The sequence below is a fragment of the Chelon labrosus genome (genome assembly GCF_963514085.1).
Source record: "Chelon labrosus genome assembly, chromosome: 2".
NCBI classification, from domain to species: domain Eukaryota; kingdom Metazoa; phylum Chordata; class Actinopteri; order Mugiliformes; family Mugilidae; genus Chelon; species Chelon labrosus.
The window spans coordinates 25105024-25123267 of NC_140338.1; positions in this window are offsets into that span (position 1 = coordinate 25105024).

An 18244-nucleotide genomic window follows, 5' to 3' on the forward strand; every position below is an offset into this window, starting at 1 on the left:
TCAATCCCGCTATTTGACACATCCATTTGATCACACGGTGCTGTGTACAGTCGGGTCAGGGGGCTGCACCCAGGGAGCACTTGGATACGAAAAGATACCGGGCCACAAAAAGGGTATGGATGTAAAGTGCACGTGTGGAAGCTTATGCAGACAATACAAAAATAGTGCAAACAGTACGAATGCAAACGGTGCAAACGGTGCAGACAGTGCAGACAACAGTGCCAACCGTGCAGCCAAACAATACAATACAGAGAGTGCAAAACAGTTGGTAGACAATGCATGTATAAAATGATATTACACAGAACAGAACAGCTAATAAGCAGACTAACAGAGTACGAGTTTGAGTAAACATTTGACTGACCAGCACTACCAAGTCTTGTTTCATTATCAGTGATGTTGAAGATGTAGAAGAATGGAAGGAGCAAGAATGAATGAAGAAGGAAGAGTGCATGGGGTACTGGGCCTACATAAGTCTAGGGGTTTGTCTTATTTTTCCCACGGAGCCTGTCTTAAGCCCACGTATTTCACTAAAGTGTCCTTTCAGTTCCAAGACGTCATAATCCAGATGGGAGAGGCTCAAGTTGCATTACTTTGTTTCAGTTTCATGCTTATATTGAAGTAACAAGAGTTTGAGAATAAGTAGTGCATGGTTAGACTGAGGTGAAGCCTCAGATGAAGGTAATAGATACAGACAGACTCCCCTGGAGTGTAGGTGCTGGTAGTGGTTGAGGAGGAAGGCTGATGGAGACTGACAGAGTGACAGAATCACAACGAATCTTAAGAAGATGGAGTATGGAGCAAGGAGTGAAGGGATGTTGACAATGTGATTAAGTGGAAGTGATGAAGTGAGAGGAGCATCACAAATAGCCCAACTTTCACCTGAGCTTCATTTAATAACATCAGTAGTAGTAACTTGACATGCAGATCAGAATAAATGCAGGACATTGTGTTGACAATTGCTATTTATTTACATATTTTAACACAAATCCCACAGCTGACACAAAACCTCCACCTTTACGTAACTGTAACATTCACTCTAATCAATTCAGTCACTTAAAGCAGGTAAATTATCTCAAAACATTTCTGAGGGATTCATTCTGTAAACTAATGTGACATGGGTGCAGTGTGAGCTGCTCTTTAATTCTGTTGTATTATGTGTTGAATGTCCTTTTGTCTAATATCAGGACCAGGCGGCTTAGGTTTTCTTCAATCTGCTTCATTTAATGTGAATTGGAATTCAGGCTTCCAGGCAACATGCAGTCATTACAGTAGTTACAGCAGTAGTTTAAATGTGTCCAGGCCAAGGCAAGCCCACAAGTCCTGTTTCTTTCATTGTGTCCTTCACTGTTCTCTCCGTCCTTTTCTGTTTTCATGTCTGTTTATAACACTGCTGCTTTGCATGACGATGATGATGCAGGGTAAAATACATGTCACAAAATGTTTTAATACAGGATGCAGTGCTTGTCCTTGTTGCTTTCTTCTAAATAAACCTAAAGGATTTGCTCTTAAATGCATGTTAAAAAATACCCATGGTATGTGCATCATTCGCACAAGTAATAATTCTCTAGACACAGACACGCACACTTACACACGCACTTGTATCAGTTGTTGCTTCAAAACTGACCAGACGTGGTCTGTATTACTGTACGGATTTAGGACTCGTTTCTAAACAACATCCACTGAATACATCAGTAGGTTTCTCATTTAAAGCAATCAATTTCACTGACAATAACTTTATTTCCTTTACGCCTTACTTTCTTCCACACTGTAGAGGTGATGTTAAATGTTTCCCCATGAGTCTGCATCTCTGAAGACAGGGCAAACAGACTGTCGTTAAAAGCGAAATGAGGACCTCTTTACAGGATTATTATTTTATGTCCTGAAGGACACTGTACAACATATGGAGGAAAGACCAAAACTATTAAACCACACCCTGGCTGCATTGTATTTTATTGTATACTTAAAGTATTAAGCCAGGTTTTGTCCTCATACAAACAAGCTATAGAAAACCAATGTGTGCAAGGAGAGCTTTACTGTATAACATTATTAGAGTTTTTATCCTTATAGTTATCCAGTGCAGTGCCCTGGAGATTCATGCATGCTCATTGCAACTCCCTCGAAGCACAGGCAGACACAAGTGGCTTTTTTGCTTGCTGCTTGCTACTTGTCGAGGCACTTTCAAAATAAAATACTACTGCTACTAAATAAAATAGTTCATGATAATAAATGCTACTTACGTAAATTCTCAATTATTAAGACATTGAATTAGAAAGAAAAACAAATTAGATGAATTATCTAAACAGTATTATTGCAACAACAGTTACATCCATGCTCATTTACAGTAAATCACACCTGCAAAAGCCACAGATGAACTGAGAACAGATAGCATGTCTACTGTCATCTCACCAAAGCTCATCTGTTATTGAATGCAGTACACATGTGAACACACATAAACCACTTTTACCACAAACAGTAACGCCTTACAGCTCCCACTCCTTCTTCTGTAATCAGGTCTAATCAGTGCCTATGGAAAACAAAATTCAAAATAAGTGTTTGCCCAAAGGGACCGCTGAACCATCATCAGCACATGCACATCAAGTTGATTTTTTTATTAGTCATACATTATTAATCAAAGACTAGCCCGGTTATTTCTCAAAGATGGTTTAAATGTCTTTGCTAATCATCTGGACTATTAAAATAATATTTTAGTTTTAAAAGCCTCCATCCAAGGCTAAACACAAGGCAGCATGTGTGAAATGTTTATTTCTATTGCAAGAATGCAGTAAGAACTGAAAAAAAAAGTTCTTGGTCTGAAGGAGTTTGGATGTTTCTAAAGAAGTTCGAAACCCTCTGGTGGGTGAAAGTGCTGACAGAAGCAGCAATAATTTCATCACCTGTTCTAAAATTGTTAAAAAAGAAAAAAAAAAAGACTTTTAAATTCACTCACAACTCACAGCTGCAGTCTGCTCAGTCCTTGATGCTATTTCTTTCCATCACGTTAGAGCTTTGTTTTTATTTTGTTTTTTGTTTTTTTTTGTGTGCATCTTTAAATACATCCATAAATGATGAATATAGTTTGTTCTTTCCCAAGTTTAAACACAGATGAGATCCATTATATTACTAAAGGTGTATGCTACCTGGACACATTTCTGTTGAACAATTACCAAAGATGACCATCCGTTTGATCTCATTTAAGTTTACAAAAGGAAGGCTAATCTGTTATTGTTATTGTTGTTGCCGTTGCTGTTTTGTTTTGGGGGTGTTGTCTTGTTATCAGTACAGAGCAAAGCTTCACCGAAAGTTGAGGTCCTAACCAACTGCTTTAGATATAAATATCTGTCTCAGTAATGCTTTGCTACACAGCAGATCCTCGTAGAAGTCAGTTATCATGTTAACCTAGTCAAACAAGAACCCAGACAGTCCAATCTGTTTCACTCACCTCCCAGACAGTGTACAGCATTGCGTATAGTATATTGAATAATGTATCTCAAGTAATGTGTTTTTCCAAGGCCTGGCCTGAGGGGGAGTATAAGGGATGAACCGTGATTTCAGTCACCTTCCAAGACAAAGATTACAACAAGAAAACAACAAATAGACAACAGTAATGAGGAATTAGAGAGGAGACTGAAAGAGAGCAAACAAAGCGTTGTCACCTTGGGATTTATTTGTCTGGTCTTGTTGTCAAACATATCGGTTTGCCTTTGGAATAATGTAGCACCCGACATTGTGTACATTTATGTAATTCACAGAGGGCTGTTCATAGCTTCAGGGTCGACACATGGCTGCGTGACAGAACATTGGTGACAGAGTCGCTGTGCTTTGTTAGTTATACTCAGTATGTACACGCAGATATTTAACAAGAAAAAGTGCAAATGTCCACAGACACGGGCTGTGGGTGGAATATTGTCTTGTTGTTCCTCATTATATCCCAGTAAATATGTAAATGTGGGCATGCAGCTCTGGCTGGGCATTTGCTTGTATTAGTTATTAAAAGTGACTGCGAATCTAGTCGCAGATCAGCCACCACACAAGGCATTTGCAGGATTATCAAATTCAGTTTTATGCTCTTAAAACCCTAAAAGTTTGAATGGTGGTTTTCCATGTTACTTACAAGGATATCCAAAAATTTAGCTCTATAAGATTGAGCAGCTCACAAACGACAAACGAGGCTGCTAACATAAAATAGCAATGCTCACATGCTCATGCTAGATGATTTAGCATTATGCTAACATGTGATTTTAAGCACAGTGGAAACTGAAGAAAATTACATTAGCTTTTTCCGGTAGAGTATTGATTTGTAAACCACAGTACTGGACAAGCTGAAACATTGATCTGATGACGGAGATGAAAAGTCAGGTTACCATGACAGGCACAAGAGTTCCTCCTGAGTGGAAACAGAATGTCTGAACCAAAGCTGATAGCAATGTCTGGTGACACTGAACATGTGAAAACACAATTTCACAATCTATCCAATAGTTGAACTGACCAACCATGTGACGGAGCATTCAGACGAGCATAGCTAAAAAACATGATCCAAGTCAAAGCATCACACTGAAGAGTTCAGTGTGATGTCTTCGGCGGTCAGTCACCATCAACTTTAACTAACTCCTCGCTTATTTTAAAACGGTCAGAGAGGTGTGTGAGATTGCGGGAGTGGAGATTAGGCATGTGAGCAACCCAAGCAACCTTTACTGGCACCTACCCGTCATTCAAAGCGGCTCCACCGTTTGCATAACTTCGCATTTATATGATTTAAACAGATGAGTCACATAAGCTTCCACCCACTATACAGTTGTCATGAATAGGGAAATTCGCTATAGCACCGGAGCCATTTGATTGTACCCGGCTGGAAACATTTATTTCTGCTGTGTTTAAACACAGAGCTCTTTGGACACTGACTCGCTTTTGCAGCTCAAGTGGCCGTTCCAGATACTGCAGCTCTTGGCACTTCAGTGCATCCCTCATTTGCTTCAGTGTTTCAGTCCTGTTTGTTCGTTCGCAGTCCCTCTCATGCACATCTCGCAAACAGATAACGTTTCAGTTTTAAAGAAGCTTTAAACACATGAGCACTACTTGAAGCAGATTTTTATGCCTCTTCTGTTTTATGCATGTAACTACAGTGACAGTGACAGATAACCCCATGGCATTTAACTTCAAGGTCATTTCCTTAGACTCAACAATGTTATTCCACAGTTTATATACAGACACAGAGTAACTCGTTGGAGATTATTGTCAGATTAGCATTCCTCGTGACTAGTAAAGTATTATGGGTGTGCAAAGGTAGTGGAGAGCCCCCTTAAACCATTAAACTTTATACTCTGAAGTAAAAAGGAATTAAAAGTGGGCATATTGCACAGGCATGACTGCACCCTGTGGAGAACCTGTTATCATACACATGACAGGCCTACTTGTCCTCTCTTAAAGCAAGGTCACTCTCTCCTGAGCTGTTTTTATTTTCCTGTTCTTTGTTTCCCTTTGCTGTTGTTGCTCGTATCGCTCGGTCTTTTTGAACCATTATGTTCAGAGATTGCCCCGCTCCCTATGAATTAAAGATGACAGCTTCTCCACACTCACGACTGCAGCATGCTCACTCCTTGACATGTCCCACAAACTTCTACAAGAACTCTCGAACACACAGACACACATTCAACTAAATGTTATCCTCTCTACACTTCAGCATCTAAATGATAATTTCCTCCACCTGCCGCCAGTAGATGGGTAACTGAAATTGCATCTAATGTTCATTGAGATGACAGCAATACAGGAAGTAATAAATCGGGAAATTGAATAGCCTGAGCTTTCAAAAGAGGAGTTTTTTTTTTTTTTTTTTTCAAACAGCAGGGTGCATACCGGCACTGTAGAGTAAATGAATCAGCAGATGAATACTCTGAACTCAACTTCAAAACTGAGCGGCATGATAGGTTTTTCAATAAGATCTATATTCAGACCAAAGCTTGAAATGAAAATGGATTGGATTCTTTCCAAAAAAAACAACACTGTTTCACTTTTTCTCTCTTTTCCTTCTTTATCCGTTTTGCCTTCCCTCTTTGTATTATTTAGGGACATTTATCTTAATTAAGTTGAGATCACAGTACAACAGCAACGCATTATTAACATAGAGAAAGAAATGAGAAATGAGCCCCTTAGAAACATTCTCCAGGTTAATACATACAGAAAAAAACACTGTATTCCTCATTTAGTATGCTTTGTGTGGTGGTATAGAGCTTGTCCTTTTCAATTTTTCCTAATTCCAGGCCCACCTTGGATCCCACAGTCTTTAGTTTTCAGCGACACACTCCCCAAAGAAACACTTCACAGCTTCATTCCTTTGTTTTTCTGCCACCTGGCAGCTCACCTGGACCCAGGGGCTTTCATTCTTCATTCTCCTCTTCCTGAATTCCAAGTGCAGGTGTCACATGCATCCAGTAAATAGAGTCGTATGCCTCTGCACACAAAATCCGTGGTTTATCATGGTACCTCAGGCTTTTACTATATAAATATGAAATGTCCTGCATGTACGGGTGGCAGCATGCAGGGATCAGATCACAGAATGATTCAGAGAGGGTTGTCACATTTGTTTGTCTCCAGATGCCTGGTCATTTATCTCAGGAAACACCCATCCAAATTCCAGACACACACTGAATCAATATTTTTATATTCCACAGCATCACATCTGGTTGAACAGAAAAACATCTCACAGGTGGCTCAAGCCCTAGGCTTAAGAAGAGCTTGTTCTGTTATTCTGTGTTTGTCTTGGCTTTTTTTGTGCCTAATTTACTATTCCAATGGTGCGCTTTAAGTAGTCCATAAAAGTAAATATTTAACCAACTACAGTTGTGAAGCAAAAGATATTGCACCGCATTTGTGTATCTCCAGGCTACACATGAATTTGAATTATTCAGCAATGCACAAAAGGTCCAGGTACATCTCAGAAGGCCACTTTAATTTGCAAATCATGTTGTGAATTTGAGGCTTTTTAATAACTTGTTCTATCATACCAGTGTGTTAATCTCTAAAATTACTAGGAAACATTAAAGATGTAGAGGATGCACACAGAGCTGTGTGATTACAGAAAGATTATCAAGCAAGTGAAAAGTCCCAAGGAATGACAACAACATTTATCCAGTGCAGTACTTTACACTATGCAGTGTTTTTGCATCTTGTCAAGGTGCAGAGGGAATAACCATCAGTTAAACTTTAATCGACTCGCCAATATGAATGCATGATGAACATCATTTATTGAGGAAGTTGTTTTGCAGAATGTGATACCACCAACTGTGTGACGGAGGCTGGTGCAGAGCCTGGCAGAGCACTCTGCAAAACATCTGAGCCTGCACTTGTGAGGAGACATGAAGGTGGAGTTGAGGTGGTGGTGGATGCCAGACCAGAGAATGAGTAAAGAGCTGTCTGTTGACTGTGACGTCACACACTGGTGTCCTGAAGCTCAGTGTTATAGCACCCTTTGTCGCCATATTGGCTTTGCTGGACTCTGCGTAACTGGATGATTAAAAAGTGGTGGCACTCGCACAGGCGGGTGATTCTTAGACAGAAAAATAACCTCCTGTAAGGCCTCCCACCTGTCCTGCCTCCCGCCTGTCCATCAAAGCAATGACGCCCTTGATGAAGCACAACTTCAAGCCTTGATATAATTCAAACATGTCAGTTATATAAAAATTGACCCGCTTACAGTTGTCCTATTTGTTGGTTGTTGTTATTTTACCAGACTTTACTCTAAGAGTGGACATCTTAACATGGAGGACTATGGAGATTAACTCGCTATTGGAGTGAGCGTCGAGTGGCCACTTGAGAAACTGAAGTTTTTAGCTTGAGCGTTTTGAGGGGGTTGCTCATGGGTCTGCACATGCAGTAATTCAAGAGTCAGGAGTAAAAGCAGATGCAATTCAGTGTGGGTGTTGAAGTGTAATACCCTGAAATTTTCATGAAATCATATCTCATTTTAGATTTTTGTTTTTTGAGCCAATAGTCATTCAATTTATTTACAAATTTATGACCTCTAGAGTATACCTGTATTCAATGTCCCAGTCTGTTACTCAAGACTCAAATTAGATTAGATTAAATATTGAATTTATATGTGCAAGAGCTTCATAAGAAATTACGTGTAATTCAGCTTTATAGTGTGTATTTTTTTCTCATTGCTTTCTGTTCACTCTCCTACAGCCACAGCAATAACTTGTAAAGCTATGATGTGGCTGTATGAAGGGAAATGTTTAGTTCTCACTGGAAATAAGTTATTAAACATAAACAGTTCCTGCTGTCTGTTGCTTTCTCTGAAGCAGGAAAATGAGCTTACTTGCCACTGATAACCAGGTACTGGTAACAGATAATCTTTAAAACTGTTATGTTTGGATCAGAGTTGCAGAAGACAGGTGACACGCCTTAAAGCAAGCCAAGAGACTACTCACATCCAAAGTCTGATATATTGTGGTTTCTTATGGCAAAGGCTTGCAATCGGCTAACTTCTTTATTAAGCAAGATGGGTTTGCTTGGCTGTACCATAAGAGATACTTATTTGTTTAGTATATTGGACATGTGTGCATTAACAAGCACCATGAACGGTCTCATTTTTTTTTGAGTTGGTCTTTTTTCCCCATTTTTAACATTTAAGATCAAGGGAAATGGATCAGGGCAGTAGTGACATTTAATTAAGTTGATAAAAGTTTTTTATTTTTCCTTGTTGGGGCACTTACCTGAATTTTCACAGTCAGGAAGTCTCTTTTTAATCTTTTTCAGAAAATATGACAAAGTGCAGCAAGTGTTCAGAATTCTGGGACCCGTAGTGCTAACCTTCACAAATGGTTTCCATGGTAACTACATGTCTCACCAAGTCAGCTGTGACTTAAATCACTCAAGAATTTGTCATTCATGTTGACATAAAGTAGTGTTCATCACACAGTTGTTGTTGTTCTAACTTTTGTATATGAACTGGATTACACTTGATCAAGGCTAGTCTCACCTTGTGCTGTATATCTGGCTCCCTCCCTGGGTCGGTGCTGGTTCCAGTTCAACATGAGCGCCAGGGTCTGTGAGGTAATAAGTGAAAAACGATTTTCACTGCTAGGTCTCTGGTGTCAGCCCCAGGCCTTACCTGGCCTTTGAGAAATAGATTTCTGTGGACAGAGATCGTCTTTTGGAGGAACGGTCACGCCGAATTTGTCCGTTCCTGCTTGCTTTGTTGTGTCAGCTCTGACTACAGCCCTCTGTTCACAGCAGGCAAGACACTGGCTCCAGTCAGCAGGCACTTCAGCCTTTTCTTAACATGTAAGCATACACACATACACAAAACACACATAACTTATAAATTCAGTTGAAAGATTAAAGTAAAATACACTCATGGAATAAAATCAGCTTCTGCTAAATGCTGTAAAAACTCTCCTGTTAATTGTCAGTTAATCAATGCAAATAGCATTTAAATGGCTCCATCTAATTATATGTATTTCATGAGAACTTGCTTGAGACGCGAATGAGTTGGAATTCATACTAACACTTGAATAGTCCACTAATTGTAGGGTTGGCTAATTCATTCTCTGGCTAACGAAAGGCCGACCAAAGTGTAGCAAGGTACTGAACACAAAGTTGCTCCTATACCTTGAATGGTGTGTCTGAATAGGGGACCAACAAACAATGTAAAGCGCTTTAAGTACCACTAATGTAGAAACACACTATATAAGATAAGGCCATTTACTTTTGGCATTAAACTGTCTAGTCAAGCTAACAGGGCTATCACTCTGGAGCTCTAATCGATGCACCAGACAAAGCACAGTCCAAGACAAACTTTCTATTTGAGCACTCAGACAATTTTATATCCATCAGATTTCAGTTTGCATCAAAGTCAAACATAATTCCACCCAGAAATGTGAATAAGCTTCTTCAACAACTCAACAACTTCTTCAGTTTTTTCTTCCAACTACAACACCTGACTCAATGAAAACTAGTTCTTATTTATAGACTCAGTCCGACAGTGACCACTGCATGATAATAAGCTTCACTTAAGAGGCCAATAAAACCTTTCATTTAAAAGCAAGACAAAAACTAAATGGAATACAATATACAGCATGATATCAGGTATATATATAAAAAAACAATGCATACAGGTAATTCCTGTCCAACAGCTCTTGTTTTTGTTCTTTATTTTGCCGTCTAAATTGAGCCAAATGGTGAACTGACATTGTGCTCTCTAACTTTGTCGGTCTATTGTCAGTCAAACAACTACATATCAAAACCCTGTCTTTAAGGATCTGCTCGATACCTTCACTCCTTTCTTCTTGCTCTACTATTTATATCCGCTTCAGTGGTTTTGAAAAGCTGTACTCCTCCTTAGAGTCAAGGATCATGACAGAGAGTAAATTATTGTTATTTGTCCCTCTCCCACGCTCAGAATGACAGGTCTAGAGTGGCCTTGCTACTGCAAAAAAACAAAAAACATGTTGTTTAGCTCCCTCTCTCATTCTACCTTTATTCTACTCCACCATCATCCATCTCCTTCCAGCTGATCTGCATTGTCCCTCTTCTTTCCTCTCCCCTCCGTACACAAAGCAATACCCCCAGGAAATAAATCTGTAAGTGAGGGTTTGCTTTGAAAATTAGCGTCTCTTATTGAATCAAATGAAGCATGGACTCAGGGAGGGAGGAAGGAAAAGGTCAGCAGACTGAGAACATTTAATGAATATTGAATCCACGGCTTTCTCTCTCTTTCACAAACACACACACACACACACGCACACACAGAGAGCAGATGTTACCATCAAATCCCCTCAGACCCCGGAAGTATGTCTGTAAATGCTGTATATATACATAACAGCAGCAACAATAATATCCCTATAGACATGCACTTGCAGTTTTCTCCAGTGGTTTTGAAGGGTCATGCTGAAACTGGAATCGCTCTTGTAATTCATTTTCTTGCATATTCTATAGTGCAATTGAAATTTTGAGAATTTAAAGGGAATTACAGAATTAGTATTATATGAACATTAACCAGACCAAGGGAACTGTGTAATGTGTCACCAAACACCTAACTACCTACTGAACACAATAAACTCTTTAGCAATTTGCAACTAAAGAGTTAAATATTTTCTACGGGGACTGATCAAAACAGGGACTCTTCAAATGAAGAGTGAATATCGGACTTACATCTATCTAGTGGACGGAGACACAAATGTGTTGTTCTGTATGTGTGGCTAAACAAACCTTAACTCGCAGGCTGAGCCAAGCCATCCTATAGATGAAACTCATTTTGGCTGTTTGTATCTTCACTGCCATTCTTTGGGTCACCAGCTAAAGCTCATGAATATAGGTGAGGGTTCGGAAACATAGATCCAACAGTAAGTAGAAAGATTTGCCTTGTGGTTCAGCTCCCATACAGCGCCTGCATTACTGCTGATGCCACAGCTTGTCCATCTCTTGCTCCATATTACTGTTTTGCTGACCCATACATCCACCCCAGCCCACTCAACATACAGACTTTATGAGTGTAAAACAGACACAGGGACTTAAGCTCACCTGCTGAATGGACCACAAGAATTATTTTGCTTCTGGATCGCATTGTGCAGCCTGATGTACATGTGTATTAGCATTTCCTTTACTGGCCCTGCCTGCGGGTTTTTTTAGTGATGTATAAAATTTACTCCAGCTTCCTCCCACTGTCCAAAGACATGCTCGTTAGGTTAACCGGTGATTCTAAATTGGCCGTAGGTGTGCATGTGAGTGTGAATGGTTCTCTCTCTCTGTGTTAGCCCTGCGATAGATTGGCGACCTGTCCAGGGTGTAGCCCACTTCTTGCCTGGTGACAGCTGGGATAGGCTCCAGCCCCCCCGTGACCGTTGACAGGACAGGCGGTTACAGAAAATGAATGAATGAATGGAAAATTGCCTCTGTAACCTCAGGCAAGTGGATTAAAAAGTTGTTACAAACAAAACAGAACTTGAACCTTTTTGGCAGTCAGAGGTGTCCTATCAACAGTTTTACAATATTTATAATTGTGGACTATGGAGTAGATCCCTTTGGGCTTGCAAGGGATTTGACACGATTGGCCACCTCCTCCTTTGAGTGAGTGAACTGAGTGATTTCCTTAAGCTTCAGTGAAGGTGACCGTAAAGCAGAAGGACACATTACTGGCAACACTGCACATGATATTACACATGCTATTAGTAGCATATGAACCATATCCATTTCCCATTAAAAATGCATAACCTTCCCTAGCCTGTACGTTTTAAAATAGAAACCACATAGCATAACGAATGTCCATTTCTGATGAGCAAAATTACTTTTGGTGGTTGTTTAAAAGGTCTCCAATTATCAGTTGAAAGAGCACGCTCATTAACTCCTGATCCTGTTCATTATGAAACAAAATTGCAGAACATTTTATAAGGCAAATCATTTCCTTTATATATAAATATATATATGGGTGTAGGTCTTCAGAAACTGGCATATCATTGGCATAAAAAAAACTCAATTTCATGCTGACGTTTCAGGCTTACGAACGCACCACTTATGTTAAAAGTTGAAAGTCATTGCTGACATACTGAAAAATATAGAAACTTATTTTCTGATGTTCAAAGTGATGACGACTTGAACAGCTCACTATGGCCACAGGGAAAAGCTCCATGCAGTTATGCAAAAGTAGAAGTTCCTTTATTTCTAAACAATAGTCTAAAATTAGCACAGATATTTTCATTATTATTATTATTATATATTACCTCTTTTTATACATCTTGCAGTGCATAGATTGCCTGCACAAATAGAAACAGGCGGGATAAGGAACACTGCGCTTCCATAGCAACAACAAACACCAAGCAGACTGTGATGTATCAAGCAATTGCAAATATGTGGAAAAACAAAAGGAAAAGCCCACAAATATAATCCAGACCATCAAATCAGCTGGAACTTCTTCCCAAGAGGACTCCAGCTGATTTGGATCAGTCCAGCAACATGTCAAGCCTGATTTCTGCAAATACGGAATGTGTCGAGTGCTGTCCTAGACATTTGACAAATTCGTAATACAAGTGGTTCATAATACAGAGACTGCCTGCAGCTGCTTCAGCTCCAGCTGCTGAGATGTGTCTGTAACAACAAAAAATATGAATGTGCTTCGCATATAATATACCACAAAGTGTGATATGCCTTCTCACATATCGCAGTTTTCCTCTGCTGCAATTTTAGTCTTGACTTATATCAAGCCAAACAACGCAGTGTGTTTATCTTAGAGAATATGGGAAACAGTGTTTTTAAGCATCTGTGCTCATTTGGTTTGTGTAAAGACAATTAAAATATAATTAAACATAAAAGGCAGTGTGCAATGCTCTCTCCTCTCAGCAGCTTATCAGCAAACGTAGTATATCTGCAGTCATTAATTATGCATTAAATTGTAGACGTTTTTGCTCTACCTAGCTCCTGTGACATGTAGGCAATCTGCCATTTTTATTTTCATGACTTGTGCTGAAACTAGCTCAGTGAAAATAGAGGATTTGGAAATGTTGAAAGTTTTATTAGCAACGAGCTAATTCCAGCTGAGCTAGACTCCAGGTTAATGTGATGTCTGCTCTCGTTGTTCCCTGCAGTTAAATTAGCGCAAGTAATAAGATAATCGAAGCCTGTTTATTGCAATCACTTGGCCTTAATGACTGTGTTTGTTCTGTGGTCAGTGATTGAATGTATCCTTTATTTCATTATGACTTTCCCCCCGACACCCACAGGACAACAGGACGTGCTGATCAAACACCTGTTGTCTCAGGATCTTAGTTTCTGTCTAGTTTTTTGATATTTCTGTCTGTTTTTTGTGTCTCAATGCTGCCACACCCCACCTGAGCTGTTTTCTCCCTTTCTTGAAAGCCAAAGGGAAACAAAAAAGAAAAGCTTATAAGTTATTGAATTATTTTATCATTTGGGAACTGACACAAACCTTTTATCATTGACCAGAATCCCTTTAGCATGTGCACAAGGATACTGCAGGTGTACCAAACAGCTGTGATGGGACTGAAGGCAAACTTAATATTCAACTGCAATATATGATTTTGCAGTGTTTTCTGACAAAATCTCAGAGCCTTTGGCAAGGAGGTGTTGGCCTTTCAGTTAGCCGGCTGATTTTTTAAGAGACACACATTCATTAACTTTGGCAGATCTCTGGTGCATACTGATGCTTGTTAAAGCCAAAACCTGAGATGCAGAGATCCACAAAAAAGAGATCAAATATAACAAAGTCTAAGAGTGAAACAGGGGTGTTATTGGGGCTTGAGAGGGTACTCGTTATATTGTAAGTCCTGTTAATAGTGCCTTACATATGCAGATGAACACCACCTGTGGTAAGTGATGAAAGGGCGGACAGTTTATAGAGATTTAATATTAACATATTTTCAAAATGCTCAAACTGGATGCAAACAAAGTCTGAAAATAATTAGATAGAATCATAGTATTCACTGACCTTCTGCTTGTTGGGTTTAAAGATGGGGGTATTATGGTATCTAAAAACACCATACAATGACCAAGAAATCTTTATATATACTGTACACACACAACCGGTCAAAAGTTTTAGAACACCACACTTTTCCCAGTTTTTTTACTGAAAATGATTCAGTTTAGTGTCTCATTGCACTCTGAAATGAAGGCATAGAACAAATAAGCAATTTGAGTTGAAAAAGAAATCATGGAATCAATTTATAGACCAAAATGTATTCTAAACTTTTGACTCATCAAAGTAGCCACCTTTGGCAGATATAACAGCTGAACACACTTGTGGCATTCTTTCTACAATAGAAATCAAATATTCTTCAGAAAGTTCTTCCCATGTCTGTTGCAGAAGTTCCCATAAATGTGTGGCACTTGTAGGTTGCTTGGCTTTCAGTCTTCTGTCCAGTTCATCCCAAACCAGCTCGATGGGGTTTAAGTCTGGAGACTGTGCTGGCCACTCCATGTTTTCAAGCTTACCATCTTGTTCTTTTTTCCTGAGGTAGTTCTAGCATAGCTTGGACTTGTGTTTTGGGTCATTATCTTGCTGTAGGATGAACCTCTGACCGACTAGGCGCATACCAGAGGGTATTGCATGGGGCTGCAGAATGCTGTGGTAGCCGTTTTGGTTCAGGGTGCCTCTCACTCTGTACAAGTCATCAACCCTGGATCCAGTAAAACAGCCCCAGACCATCACACTTCCTCCTCCATGTTTGACAGTTGATGTCACACATTGTGGAACCATCCTCTCGCCTACTCGACGGCGTACAAAGATTCTGCGTGATGAACCGAAGATTTGAAATTTTGATTCATCAGTCCATAATACCTTCTTCCAGTCTTCAGTAGTCCAATGGCGGTGTTTCATGGCCCAGGCGAGCCTCTTTGTCTTATTCTGACATCTTAGCAATGGCTTTCTTGCTGCAACTCGTCCTGTCAAACCTGCAGCTCGAAATCTTCTCTTCACAGTTGAAACTGAGACTTGCTTACTACTGTGCTTGAAGCTGTTGTCCTGTGAGCCGCCCATCACACAAGCTGTTAACTCTCAGAAACTTGTCCTCTGATTCAGTTGTGGCTTTGGGTCTGCCAGACCTCTTCCTGTCAGAGTTTCCCCCAGTTTCTGAGTGCCTTTTGATGGTGAAGAAAACTGTACACACTGACACCTTGACTTTTTTTGCAATTTCCCTGTAGGAAAGACCTACATTTTTAAGTGTTATGATGGTCTGTCTCTCTTCCATTGTTAATTGCCTTTTTCTCGCCATTTTTGTAGCAACACACTACTTTCTGCAGTACAATACTGTTCACCTGATGCTCATGAGGGTCTGGTACCACAGTGTGTTCCAACACTGCTTTTATGCAGACAGAGGGGTTGTAAGTAATCAAGAAAAGTTGGAACACCTGTAGGAATTAGTAGCACCAGCTTTCAAGGCTGATTCAACCTTCATTGCTGAAGAACAGCTTTAAATTGTTATCCCACTTCGTGTTCCCTGAAAGAGACCTTTTTGTATAATTCTGAAATGTACATTATTTTTCAGTTTTGGGTAACTAAACCTTTTTTTTTAACCTCTGGCTGTTCAGTACTTACCTTTGTACCATTTCAAGCTATTCATTAGACCTGCACGACTTGAATTGCAATAAATAACTGGAAAAATTAGGGTGTTCTAAAACTTTTGACCGGTATTGTATATATATATATATTCCAACAATTCACATCAGACAAATGGCCACAAAGGATGAACTGCTAAGTGAGTGCCTCAGGCAACAGAAACCCGATGAGAGTGCAGAGGAAGAGGAGCACACAACCTGGAGGGACAAGCCCCTACATGTGACCTACCAATGGCTGGAAAAGGCTGGACTTAGAGACAGCACAGAGGCACTGTGCAAAGATGCCCCTGAGACAGTCCAGCACATAGTAGCGGGGCGTAAGATGCTAACCGGGTCAGCGTACATGGAGAGGCACAACCAAGTAGCTGGAATAGTGTACAGGAACATCTGTTCCCAGTATGGAATAGAAGTACTCAAATCCCAATGGGCTGCACCACAGAAGGTGGCTGAGAAAAACAGGGCCACGGTTCTGTGGGACTTCAGCTTCCAGACTGACAAACAACTCCTGGCTAACAAGCCGGACATAGTGGAGGTAGACAAAAAGCAGAAGAAGGCGGTGGTGATAGATGTGGCGATACCAAATGATGCCTGCATCAGAAAGAAGGAACACAAAAAGGTTGAAAAGTACCAAGGGTTGAAAGAACAGCTGGAGCAGATGTGGAAGGTCAAGGCGAGCATGGTCCACGTGGTAGTAGGAGCACTTAGGGGAAAAAAAAAAAGATATATATATATACATATATATATATATATATATATATATATATATATTACTACATATAGTAGTAGTAACAGGGGGAAAAAAAAGTAGTAACACTTAGGGGGGAAAATATACTCTCTCAAGTGTCTCAACTGTTTTAGCGACACAAGGGAGACCTTCACAATATTAGGAAGGATAATCTTATGCCTGGTCAGGCATGTATATATATATATATATATATATATATATTCTATACACTTCAGAGAATGAACATGGTCCTTCTGAGGGTGTCCTGTTGTGTCTGCCAACACAGTGTTGTTAGTGAGGGCCTTTGGGTCCTATAGGTTGAGGGGAGGGGCCTTTGTGGATCAGGCTTGTTCCAGTGCATCCTACAGATACTTGATCAGTTTGGGCCTACTATTCAACACCTTGTGCTGTTTTTCATGTTTTTTGAGTTGTTCCTAAACTGTGTCTTTCTGCATCCTGCTGGGGGTGGCTGCTGCTATCAAGGAGTGTCATTGCTATGGGGTGGGGGCGTCTGGTCTGATCTAGGTGGGTGTTACATGCCTAAGTAAATACACATGAATACCGGTGTACGTATATATGTAGCTTCTAATCTTGTGAGATTACTCTGTTGTAACAATCACTCTAAGTGTCCTTATGGGTTCATCTAAATACATAACATGTCAAGACACAAAACACTTGACTAATTGATATTTGTTTACATTACATTTGGTTTCTATTTCAGGTCATAGTTGTTTTGTGAATAGGAATTCTTATTAGATTTTTCCTTTTTTTGATGAATGGTATATTGCTGATTTAAAACCACACAGAAAGATAATGTGATTTGTTTTGGTCTTTTGTTGAGTGATTGTGAGTTGCTGCTTGGCACTCGCCACAAGTCCATTATTCATTTTCTCTCTTGCATTCACTTGAGTTCAGTTTCAGCTGAATAAGATTTATTAACAATGAGGTTCTAAACTTATTTTCTTAAGGCGAGGGAGTGCAATATAGTGTGTCTGTCTGCCACACCACCTGTCTGTCTGACTTTCTCCATTCTTTCTCACAGTTTAATATCGTTTAACTGAATTGTGTTTGGTTATTCTGTATTGGAATGAATGCTGCACAAACAGTTTTGTCACGGCTGCCAGTTGACTGCATCACAAATACCAAGCTTTTTCTCATTGTGTTTCCAAATCTAATTAGGCTGTCTGGAATATGCCAAGTGTGCGTGTGTGTGTGTGTGTTTATTGCATTATCTAAATATTCAATACCTGCCATGGTTTTTGTTGTGTTCGCATTTCTGTGACTCCTTTAAACTACTATAGAAGTCATGTGTCATATTTTCTGAAATCTTTACAAAGATGTATGATGCAAAGTAAAAATTTACATTACAAAAACAGTGGCAAAGTGAGATGTAATGATTAATACAGTATAAATATGCTCTAGATCTTAAGACATTAGTTTTAAATACATCATTTGAAATGT